Consider the following 11,811-nt stretch of genomic DNA (forward strand, 5'->3'; position numbering starts at 1 on the left):
GGAGGGAGAAGCAGTGATCATAGAAAGACAGATATAACATGTCTGATCCTTTTCATATGTACATGTGTGATGGTCACAGCCACACATGGTTATGTTTTAAACTCATTAGTCTGTCATCAACACGGGTCACTTTCATTCATGGTCAACTACACCTGAACAATTCACGTCACACAGCTGGTTTGATTTAGAATCAGTTTATTTGCTTTTAACCTTACATTGTTAAAGTGTACACATTCAGGCACTGAAGGGTTACACAGGAAAACAGTTTGATATTAATCATCTGTTTCTTTGTCTCTGAGTTAACGACTCGTTTCACTTACGTATGTGTAGTGAGACGAGGCAACCGAAGTCCATTCATTCCTGTGGGAATCTCCGTGATATCTGATGTGCCTGTGAAACTCCAGGTCCACTCCAACTCCAAGGTTCTCTGTTATTTTCTACTAAATCATGGATTTCTTGTAGAGATAAACCTTCCCACTGATGTATCACTCCTCTGGCTGCAGGTCTTTGAGGCTCTCAGCAGTCAGATGTTGGTCCTCCATGTACTCATCCGTCTTGACTCCTGCTAGACTCCACAGTCCTTTGTCCTCCATCAGCTGCAGCTCTTTCTCCAGTTCCTTCTTGTATCCCTCTGTTCCTCTGGAGTCGCCTCGACATGCAGACAAAACCTCCTGGAGACAAACACACACACAAAAATCACCCCCACTGAGTTACTGTGATTTGATTCAGACTGAGGAAACACCAACACTCACCATCAGTCACTCAGACCGCTGGTTTAACTCACTTAGTCACTCATAAAAAAGGTTAAGGCTAAATAAATGTCTGCTTGACTTGAAGAATCTGAGTGGTCTCTAACTGATGATTTGAATCTTTGACCTTCAGGGTCATCCCTAGAAAAAAAAAAACACCCCTGTCCGATTGGTGGTCTTGGTTTAATATTGGAAAAATCCTCAGAGACCTGATGGAGGACAAAGGTTTGCATTTGCTTTTTGAGCCCTGAGTTCTGTCTGCAGGTCCCAGGCTCCAAACAGCCCCAGCAACCCAAGTGCCCCCCTCATCTCCTGTGGACATCACAGTGTTGGTTATTGATTCAGAGAACTGGAACTAAAATGGTACATCTGCTTATCTGGAGCTGGTTACCTGGTTTGGCGGCGAGGCAGAGCTCCCTGACAACACTAACTGGCACATAACCGGCATCCAGACCACTAACCGTGATCACTACATCAAACGTGTCTAAAACCAGAAGAAGAGGAGGAAGAAGAGCCAGGTTCAGTTTCCAGAACTCATTGTCACATTCAAAGATGAGCAGTGAGTGAATCAGAGTGTGTGAAGAGTGTGTGTGGTGTACCAGTATGTGCAGGCAGTGGTTCTGGTCCCAGTAAGGCCAGTTTGAGGTCCTGATAGAGGCCGGTCTTTGCAGCTCGTTCCAGCATGTTTTTACTGCCGTCCACTCCAACAATGTGCCTGAAGCCCAGTTCAACCATCTTAAAACACAAGAAGAAGAGGACGACCAACATTAACACTTTTTAACCCCTAAATAGACCCTTTAACTGTTAGTACACAGTGTGACGCTTCTTGGTGGGCGGGGCTTAGCTGGAGGCAAAACAATCCTCCACAGACGTTAGCTAGCGCTAGCTAGCAAGTTGTGTTGTCTTGTTTTAGACGATGGAGGAAGATGATGTGAGTGGTGCGTTCAGAAACACTCATTGTGAGTGTGGGAGCGCACTCTGACACAAACTGGAGCGTTGATAAATTGGGAGCGCTGTCTGAATGTAGCGTTGGGTTATCCAGAGCAGCGCACTCTCAGAGTGGCAGAGCGCACTCTGGACACTCTGTCTGTGGAGACGGAGCAGCAGAGCGCCGAGCCCGGCCTCTTGGGTGAAAGTCAGTGGTTGTTTGACCCATCTGCCACCACTCCCACCTCCAGAGGACAGCTTTTTTCATCAGTGTCTGATGCCGGAAGTCACTGACCACTTTCGACGACTTCAGAGTGAGACCAGTTTGAAATCTGATAAAACTGGAAGTGAATCTACGTTAGCAGACTCATATTATCTGTAGCAGATGACGCAGTCTTGTTAATGTGTCCCCTCTTTATTTCAAACTGTATCAACAATCTGCCTTTAACGTTCTTCAGACGTCTCTGAGGAATAAAAATGGTCCTGGTGTGATTTTTTTGTTGTTGTATCACCTGAAACTCAGATTTCCTCTCAACTTGTTGATTATCAATTATCAAACTAAAATGTGACCAAAACCTTCTTCCTCTGTTGACTCTTTTACTTTAAAAGTCTCACCAGTTTAGCGACCCATCCGGTCCCACAGGAGACGCCCAGAACCCGAGCTTCTTCAGGACTCCCAGAGAAGTTCTCAGACAGGAAGTCCACTGCCAGGTGTGGTCCTCTGTAGCTTATCAGGGTCTGATCCTGTTTGTTAAAAGTGAAATTCTCTGTTTGGAAGTGCTTGTTGCTGCACAGGACTTTTACTTGTAACTGAGTATATTTAGTCTCTTTAAGCTCCGTCTTTGGTCTCCAGGAAGTCGACACAAAACCAACTCTCAGATCTAGAGGAGGCTAAAAGGCTCTGTAGAAAAACACTGTTACTGGTTCCTGTTTTCTTAAGTCCCCATCAGACCTGAGCAGAGATCGGCTCCTTTAAACTGACCTGTTCATAGTTTTCTGCCCAGCTGTCGTAGAACTGAGACTGTTCTTCAGGATCAAGACTGAAACAGGATGGAATCGTGACCCTCACATCGACCTCAGCTCTGCAGGAGACGGACATGATGACAAACCTGCCACAGGGAGACAGACCACGGGCATGACATCAGACAGTGAAACTGTGACAGCAGTCAGAGTGACGTCACTTCACAGCAGCTAAAGAAGGTAGCTGAGATAAAACAGTCAGATGATGGTGGTGAACTGCGTCGCAGTGAACTGACCAGGTTATCGATATGCCAAAGTCCCTGAACAAAATAATTATTAATCATTATTATTGCACAAAGTTATTTCAGACCAAAAGCCCTCCATCAATTATTGCTCACATATGTATATACATAAACAAAAGGAGAACATCAGGAGAACATGAGGAGAACATCAGGAGAACAGGTGCACACAGTCTGCTCAGAGAGTGAGAATCATGCAGGAGGCTAAAAACACAACACACAGAAACACACAATACTTTATCACATGCTGTGCATCTGCAGATATCTGTAGAGACTTTTAGCAGCACCACTACATTAGAATTAAAATGTTTTTTATTAAAAACAGTGTAGATGATTATCACAATACTCTCAGTCCAATAACTGACTCATACTTCCAGCTGTACTTGAACATTTTCACATGTTTTGAGTGCAAAAATCTTAATTTGTAAAGTAACTAGTAACTAAAGCTGTCAGATAAATGTAGTGGAGTACAGGTAGACGGTGGAACGAGAAGTACAGACGCAGATTTGTACTCACAGTATCTGAGTAAATGTGTTTAGTTACATTCCACCACTGGGTGCAGCTTATGTGATATGATCTTTATGAGTCTGTGAGGGTGACTTGACTTGTGACTTGCTTGACTTCTTCTGTGTGTGTGTGTGTGTGTGTGTGTGTGTAGTCTCGCCACCAGACAATCAGAGATCTCCGCCTTCTGATAGTCTGGGGACACTCCTTTCTAAAGTGTGTTTAACACACCGGCGAAAACGGCCGGCAACAAAGCAACGCCTCTTGCATTTTTGAAAAGGACACGCCCTCTTGGAAATGTGCGCTCCCCCTTTTCTCGTCCGCAAGGAAACAAACACACAGAGAGCTTGAAAATGGATGCCGAGAGATCTAACTCCGTTTTATCAAACATGTGCTTATCCGTGAAGAAAATATTTTTTTCCAGCGGATGTCTTAGTTACAACATGATTGAGCTAACTGGAGTAGTTTCATGTCGTATCCAACAACGGGAGGCTTTTAACAGATGACGTCCTGATGTTAGCTTTGCTGCTGCTGTTAGCTGTCCCTGTCAGCTGCAGCCACTGATGCTTTCTAGACATCATGATTTCCCAAAACTGAATAAATACCACACATAGCAACACAAAACTGCTTTGCTAGCTCAATCATGTTGTAACTAAGATATCTGCTGGAAAAGATATTTTTTTCACGGACTGTTTAATGAGTTATTACCTATTACAGACACTGCTAACGGCTAACAGGGCTAACAGCTAACGGTTAGCCCAGCTAAACATGCACACAGAAATAGTAATGTTTGTTCAATCATTGTGTTTATAGACTTTACAAACATCGGATTAGTCTAAACGGTGATACAGTGATGTGAAAAATGTGATATATAGGCTATATATATAGCTAAAAGCTCTGCTGGTTTTCTACCCGGAAGTATTTGTAAACAACAAGGCGATTCCCTCTATAGTCCGGCCGGACAGATGAGTCATGGCCTTGTAAAAGATTATGTTTGTTTCTTTTAGTTGGCGAGATTGTGTCGCCGCAAACGCGACAAACATCCACTGAACTTTGACGGTGTTTTCTGCGAGCGCGGCTGAGCCATTTTGTACCGCTACACGTGTTTCTAGTGGGACTATGTTTACAAGCACAAGAGTTCAGCGAGCCACCGAAGGACCGCCCTGCAGATTTACTATTGGTTCTGCAACGTAGGGAGTTTTTTTAAACTCTGAAACTGTATCCACCCATCTAAACACAAAATCAGGGAGAAAGACATCAGTCTTTAGTTAAGCAAAGCTAAAGTTCCCTCTTGGCAAAAGTTGGAAAACTTCCTAAAACTGAGCTTCTATAAGGCAATGAATATTGCGGAGGGCGTGGCTCATCACATAAAGGTGTAGAACATCTCAAGGGTTTCACCCATCACCACGCAACTTTGTAGGCATATGACCACACATAATCTGAGGGGACCCCTCCATTATTGAGCCCATCAAACAAAATGGGGGCGCTAGAGAGCTCATTTCTTATCTAGGCCTAACCGCCATATGGATTTTTACTAAACTTGGTAGATATGTAGAACAGGACGCCTCAAGGTGACTGGAGAAATTTAACTCTAATTGGCAACTGGGTGGCGCTATAACAACAGAAAAATGCTTCAAAATGGCTAAAATGCGACCGATCACTGTGGCTCCCCCTGTGGACCAATGTTGGTGTTGTTTCTAATGTTTGCTATGACTAAGTCATGGTATGGTTTGCTGCTGCAACAAGGGCTAGCCGCACCTTTCCCATGTGAACTACCAGTGCGCCCCACTTTTAAGTCAATACAACATATAAACACTTTAACTATCTGCCTTTCAACGTGCTACCTCAACTACTAATGTACAGTTTTAGCCCACTAACTATCTCACTATTGGCAATGGTACTACTGTACTTTCAATAAAGCAATCGTACTATCAACTTCACAAACACTCTGTCTGAATACATTGCTCTTCTTAATGGGTTCAGCTGACTATTTAATCTGCAATTTCCTATGACCTGTATCCCAAACACACACCATGTGAAACTGTACGTGGGCACCTGTGCACTCAGTGGGTATGAACTAGTTAACAGTAATTGTTAAATTAACTTGACATCATGGTAATTCTGCAGAATAATGAACAATATGTGGCCAACCAAAGCAACAAGGCAAGACAAGGTTGGGATATTGATTGAACCTTTAAAAGGTTTCATATAAAACCATTTATTTTGGCAACAAATAGCTCCAAGTGTTCTTTAAATGAACCCCCTGAAATGTTTCTACACAGAACCTTCAACCTGCCAAATACGCACCAAGCTTTGTCGTTTATCTTTTCTATCATTCTGCGTATCGTTGTGTTTTTTGTACTCTTGTATATTCTGCTGTCAAACATTGGTGTTTGAGGATGTTGTGAATAGTACTCATAGGACAGGTTCTGTGATTTGGTCGTCATGCTTCTGCTCCTCAGAGCTCATCTCACCTGATTAGTGGCACCAGCTGATTGATTTGTCACACCTGGTATGAACCTGTCTGCGTCTGTTCTGTGAAGCACCCGTGTCACTGGCTACGGTTACATGACGACTTTTCATTCAGAATGACAAACGGAATAAACCACCCCCTTTAATCGGATTTAAGTTTCAATCGGAATGACTGTTTACATGATCACTTTTAATCGGAATGGCCTTTCATTCCGATTAAAAGTGGAATTAAACTGTGCATGTAAACGTACTGACTGATGATAAAGTCAAGGTATGAAATGTTTGCTGCTGTTTTTATTCACACTTTAACCTTTTTTTGTCGCCCTTCTCTTTGTGCACGGATGTTTTGAATAAACTGACATCTTTCCTAATTGAGCTCAGCCTGTAGACGTTTGTGTGGTCTTCCAGGTGCATTGGCGTGCCAGTATCTCCTCTGCTGTCCTTTCTTGTTAGTCTGTTGTTGCCCTCAGTAGATGCAGATTCACAGCAGTCACGAGACTTTGCAGCTCTTAACATTACTGCCATTGTTTCAATTTCTTTGCACAACCCTGAGCTGTACAAAGACAATAAATGAGCTTTTAAGTCTTTTTTAAATGGAGGTGATAACCCAGTGTAAAGTTTTGCAGACTGCAGGCTTCAGCCTCAGTGAAAACAAAAAAGCATCAAACCAGCTTCGATGTGAAATTAAAAAATAATGAAACAGGAAGTTAGAGTTCAGACAGACTTCCTGTTTAAATGAAACATTTATGATCGGATGTTTGTTTGATGTATAATTCATGTTAATGTACATATAAGTACAGTTCCTGTTTATTATCTAACACTGTGGTGGTGACGGCGCAAAGGGGGCGGGGCTTCCACTCCCGCGAGGACCACTCCAGTGTGGAGGAGGATGCAGTGATGTCTCACTCTGCTCATATTTCTGGGAACCAAAGAAGCTGCACTGCAGTTCATCAAGAACCTGCAGGAAACACTGCAAGAGTGTCCATGTGGTGGTTGAAATAATGATAATAGTAATGAAACTTCTGCGTTTTGTGGCCTTTTATTTGAGCCCCATTGCTGACTTTCCCAGAGTTTTAACAGGTTATCTGCACAGTTTAAGGGTTTTGTTGTTGTTGTTGTTGTTGTTTTTTAAAAGCGTAACAATCCCTTAACTGAAACTGCACAGATAACTCAGATGGTGGAGAAAGAGTCAACCTGAGGGTTGTGAATTCAGATATTCAACTACTTCTTCTGTCGATCCTCAGAAGACTCAAAGTGTCTCTTATTGCAAAAAGCCTGTCTTGAGTTAACCTCACAAACTGAACCAGGATCAGTCTCCATCATGGCTGATTTAATTCATTTTAATCACAGCAGAGGTTTTAACTCAAAACTTTGAAGGTGGTTTTAATATTCAGTTCGTCTTCATGGATTGCTCCCCCCTTAAAACCCTTAAACCCACAGACATAATATTTTATGTTTGTCATATATGATGTGTCTTAAGCACATTGAGTTTTCACATTGAGTAAGAGACACCTTAATCCAACAGTTCCGACCGAGGGGAAAAGATCACGTCAGTTTTTGGTTATGGTGTTTTAAGTTGCAAAAACCTTTGAAGTCAGCTTTACAAATAACTCTTTGATTTCTTCCCTAAAGAGTGGACATTTTCTCAGATCTGGGTGGGACTTGAGCCATCAACCTTTAAACTGTGAGAGTATTGTGAGAGCAACCCTCTGTCACACCCTGCAGCTCAGGGCCGGCTCTAGCTCATTGGCTGCCCTAGGCGATATTGAGAAAATACTCAGAGTCTACATACATGCATTAGCCATGTGGCTATATTGTGAATGATTAAAAAAAAGAAAGTAAATAAAAATCACAGACTGACTTAAGAAAAACTTGAATGTAGGCATACAGGAGTGCTGTGTGTGCAATAGTGCAAAAACAAATACATTTTAAAGCCACATCCGTTCTGTGCAGCTACTTCAACATACATTATGTATAACAGGCACTAAAATGGTCTCAGAACACTTTGCACTGAAGGTTTTTGGAAACAAACAAAAAAACAAAAATATTTTTGTTAAATCTGTTTCACAAATCTCCCACTCAGAATCTACAGACACGAATTAGCTAAGATGAGATAAATGAAATAAATAAATAAACAATTAAAATAAAATAAATAAGTAAATAAGAATCACAGGGCAACATCAAACTAAGAATTTTCAATCACTTAAATTTACTGACTAAGTCAGTCCTCACCATATCAGACAGGGCTGGCCAGTCAGCAGGATCAGTGGGTGCTCACCTGATGGTCTTGTGGACATCTGAGCTTGTTGAGGCTGATGGGGTGTCTGCAGGCTGTGGTGTAGCAGCAGAGCTGGTTGTGCCTGTTGCTCCTTAAACCGGAGATACGCGATTGATAGCAAAGACAATACACCACCAAATGTCTTATCTGTATCCATGAAATGTGGCAAGATTTCTCACTGATCTTATCAGTGCATTGTTTGTCTTTTTTTTTTGTTTGGAGTGTTAAGTTAAAGCAACTCTTACCTTTCTTACATTTCACACAGCACTTAGAAAAAATCTGAACATCCACAACTCCACCTCCCTCCAAAGGCCTACTCCCCCTTCCTCCATTACGTCCTCATTACGTCTATGACAGAAGCAGGCGTTGGCAAGGCAACCTTAGATACACGGAATAGGAGAGCGAGTGTAACGCTACAACCAAGACAGTCAAACGCAACCCCGGAGTTTTAAAACTCAACTGGAGTCAGTGATGACTGATGAGTTTTAGAATAAGGTTACAGTGCTAACGTTAGATCAGGCATGTCCAAAGTCTGGCCCGCAGACCAATTTTAATCGGCCCTCAGCTTGACTTTCAAAACATATCATATGTGGTCCTTTACACAATAATAGTTAATCGAGCAAGATCACTTGGCATTTTTACGACAGGACCATGGGTGCAGATCTGATGACAAGTTTGGGGGGGGGACACAATCAGTTGTGATTTTTTTTTAATTGCACGCGTGCAAATCATGCCCACAGAGTGCTTGAGATTGCCAGCATATTTCACGATTTCATAGAGGCTCATCACCATCACCAAGTCATTCAAAAAGCAGTACAAAGAGAATCATATGCTTACCTTTACTGTTTATTTCTCTTAAACAGCCAGTAGTACATGGAGCCAGCCATCACCCTCCTTTTCACTGCTTCGCTGTTAGTTAATGCTACTTCTTGTTTCAGGGTCTCAGGCATGTTATGTCCACTCACGTTCTCATCTCTCGCCTCTCACGGAATCCCATTTCTCCTCATCATCTTCCCTTTCTCCCAGTATATAGGACTACTGTATACATTTGTTCAACTTCAGTCATTTAAGCTATTTAGAATTGGGGGGGACAATTTGTGTTTTTCAGAATTTGGGGGGGACATGTCCCCCCCGTCCCCCCAGGATCTGCACCCATGGACAGGACTATCATGCACTACACTGTAGACTTTAAAAGATAAAAATGGTTGCATTTGTCTCACTTTAAAAAAACAAACAAACTTTTGATGCAAGAATCAGCTGGCCCCCAGGTGTTTTCACATTGTTTTATCTGGCCCCCATTCAAAAAAGTTTGCACACCCCTGCGTTAGATAGTAGTGTTAACGTTACTAGTGAATGGAAACGTGCAAGGAAGATAATGTTAATGTTTCAGAGGCTACGCTGCAGTAGGCTAACGTTAGCCATTAGCAACTGGATGCTGTGTTGTCATATATAGTGTTATAGCCCAGGGATTCTTAACCATGGGGCCGCGGCCCACACTTGGAGCGCCATCTAGAAGGCCGTGAAACAAATTCCGTTTTGCACCTGTGGGCCGCGAGGGCTGCATACTGTTATGTTGACACACTCAGTTACAATGAATGAAATAAAAATTTCTAATTTTTCTTATCAGTTTTTTGAGAGGCCATCCTTTTTGCTGTAACTTGAGCCTTTAAAATTGTTGTTAAATATGTTCTTGTAGCACATTTGTCCCATGAATTGTTAGCCTGTTTGGCATCTTGACGGAGGTGTAGATTTATATCCACATGATAAATGAATGTTTCTGTGATGATCACATTGTATCATGTAATTTATTTGATACGTTTTTAGCTTATTAATTGGAAGTGGATTTGATCTAGTTATTGAATACAAATCAAACCAAGAGTCAGATCAATTAAACATGTTAATATTTGAATGGGCCCCGGGCCCCATTGTACAAGAAAAGTTGGGCCCCAAGGTCAAAAAGGTTAAGAACCCCTGTTGTAGCCTATGTTACATTAGAGGCAAACGAAAAATACCTGTCCAGCAGAAACTCTGCGACCATCTCGTCCCTTTTTAGCTGAGGATGAAGCTGCATCAGTCTTCACCATCACTCGAAAGCAGAGCCGATGTTCACCTGAGTTTTGGCTCTTGCAGCATCAATGTTACACAAGTGGTTACGTCAGTCCAGTCCGAGGCCTCCACGTGGGGAAGACATTCGGACCGAATGCAATGATTGGTTGGAGTTTTCTTAGAACCATATGAGAATGCTATAATTATGAGTTTGTATCTCGGGTGGAATTCACATACATTTTAGTGTGCCATCAGCTTATTAATAGCATTTTAACCTAAACAAAGAAAAGCGTAATAGAAAGGTAAGTGTCGCTTTAAGCGATGTAAACCATTGGCCACAAGCAAGAATTCATCTGAAGCATAGTATGTTAAAATTAACGTAGCAGTGTTTTCAAATTGTGCCCACCTGTTCAGCTCCTGAAGGTCAATGTAGCTTATGCTAGATAGCTAGCTATCACTGCAAGCAAACTCCTTCTCCCAAAATATTTGAAACAACCAATGCTCTATTTATAAATTTAGTGGTACTGCTTAGAGAAGTGGCGACACATGATAACATACTTTCCAAATATTCGTCATCTTGTGAATCATATAATTTTTGACCAGGCAAGGTTCTAGCTAGCGCAATTCACCAAGCAGGGTTAGCTTACTAATAATAGAATGCAATAGCTATCTGGTTGGCAAAGCAGTGATAGCTAGCTACCAACAATGAAACCAGTGAATGCATACCTCTATACTTGGCTTTCTTCTCCTCCTCACCTTTCCACCGTTTTCACCCCCGTGCACTTGATGGTTTGGACCTGTTCATGTCTGAATTGACCTGTGCTCGATAGCCGCTTGATCGCAAACAGCCTCCCAAGTTGCAACCTCGCAACGTCAAGATACATTTTCATTTCAGTATTTTATGTCATTTTCAATATTTCAACATTTATTTTCAACAGTGATTCATTTCACGTTGGTAGCGTAGTGGATAGTGCCGGTGCCCCATGTACAGAGGCGATGCCTCGCTGCAGAGGTCGCAGGCTCGACTCCGGCTTGCAACTCTTTGCTGCATGTCAACCCCCACTCTCTCTCTCTCTCTCTCTCACCCCATTTCAATCTGTCCTGTCCATTAAAGGCAAAAAGCCCAAAAAATAATCTTAAAAAAAAAGAAAGAGGTCCTATGTTTAAAGGGCGCCCCCCCCCACCAATTTGTCACCCTATATGACTATATCGCAGATGATATAACTGTCTCTGCTGCAGCTAAACCATGTTTGAGGTGTTACCCCAGCACTTGTCTTCCCTCTTGAGCCAGAAGCTGCTCTTCTCTGCTTCTTCACTTAGATCTTTCAGGTTTTCCACTGGCGTGTTCCTGTTACCCCAGTTTCCTTCAGGATGCAAACAGCTGATGTAACTGCAAAGCTGCAGCAACCAACTTTAAGTGAGCAGATGACGGTTCAAAATACAACCATTTAAATCTGTACGCCCCCCTGAGCCAAAATATAAAACATAGTCCCTCCCCAGTGCTTAAAAAATGATTTAACATGCCTCCCCCTTTTTGCACCACACCCTCCCCCCTTATAAATAATGAACAGTCCCT

General features: G+C 42.3%; 1 pseudogene; it reads right to left on the reverse strand.

Moving 5' to 3' along the window:
• Positions 1 to 376: 376 nt before the first annotated feature.
• Positions 377 to 11,668, reverse strand: LOC125893257 (methyltransferase-like protein 27; annotated as a pseudogene).
• Positions 11,669 to 11,811: the final 143 nt, after the last annotated feature.

The sequence above is a fragment of the Epinephelus fuscoguttatus genome, linkage group LG8 (assembly GCF_011397635.1).
Source record: "Epinephelus fuscoguttatus linkage group LG8, E.fuscoguttatus.final_Chr_v1".
NCBI lineage: Eukaryota > Metazoa > Chordata > Actinopteri > Perciformes > Serranidae > Epinephelus > Epinephelus fuscoguttatus.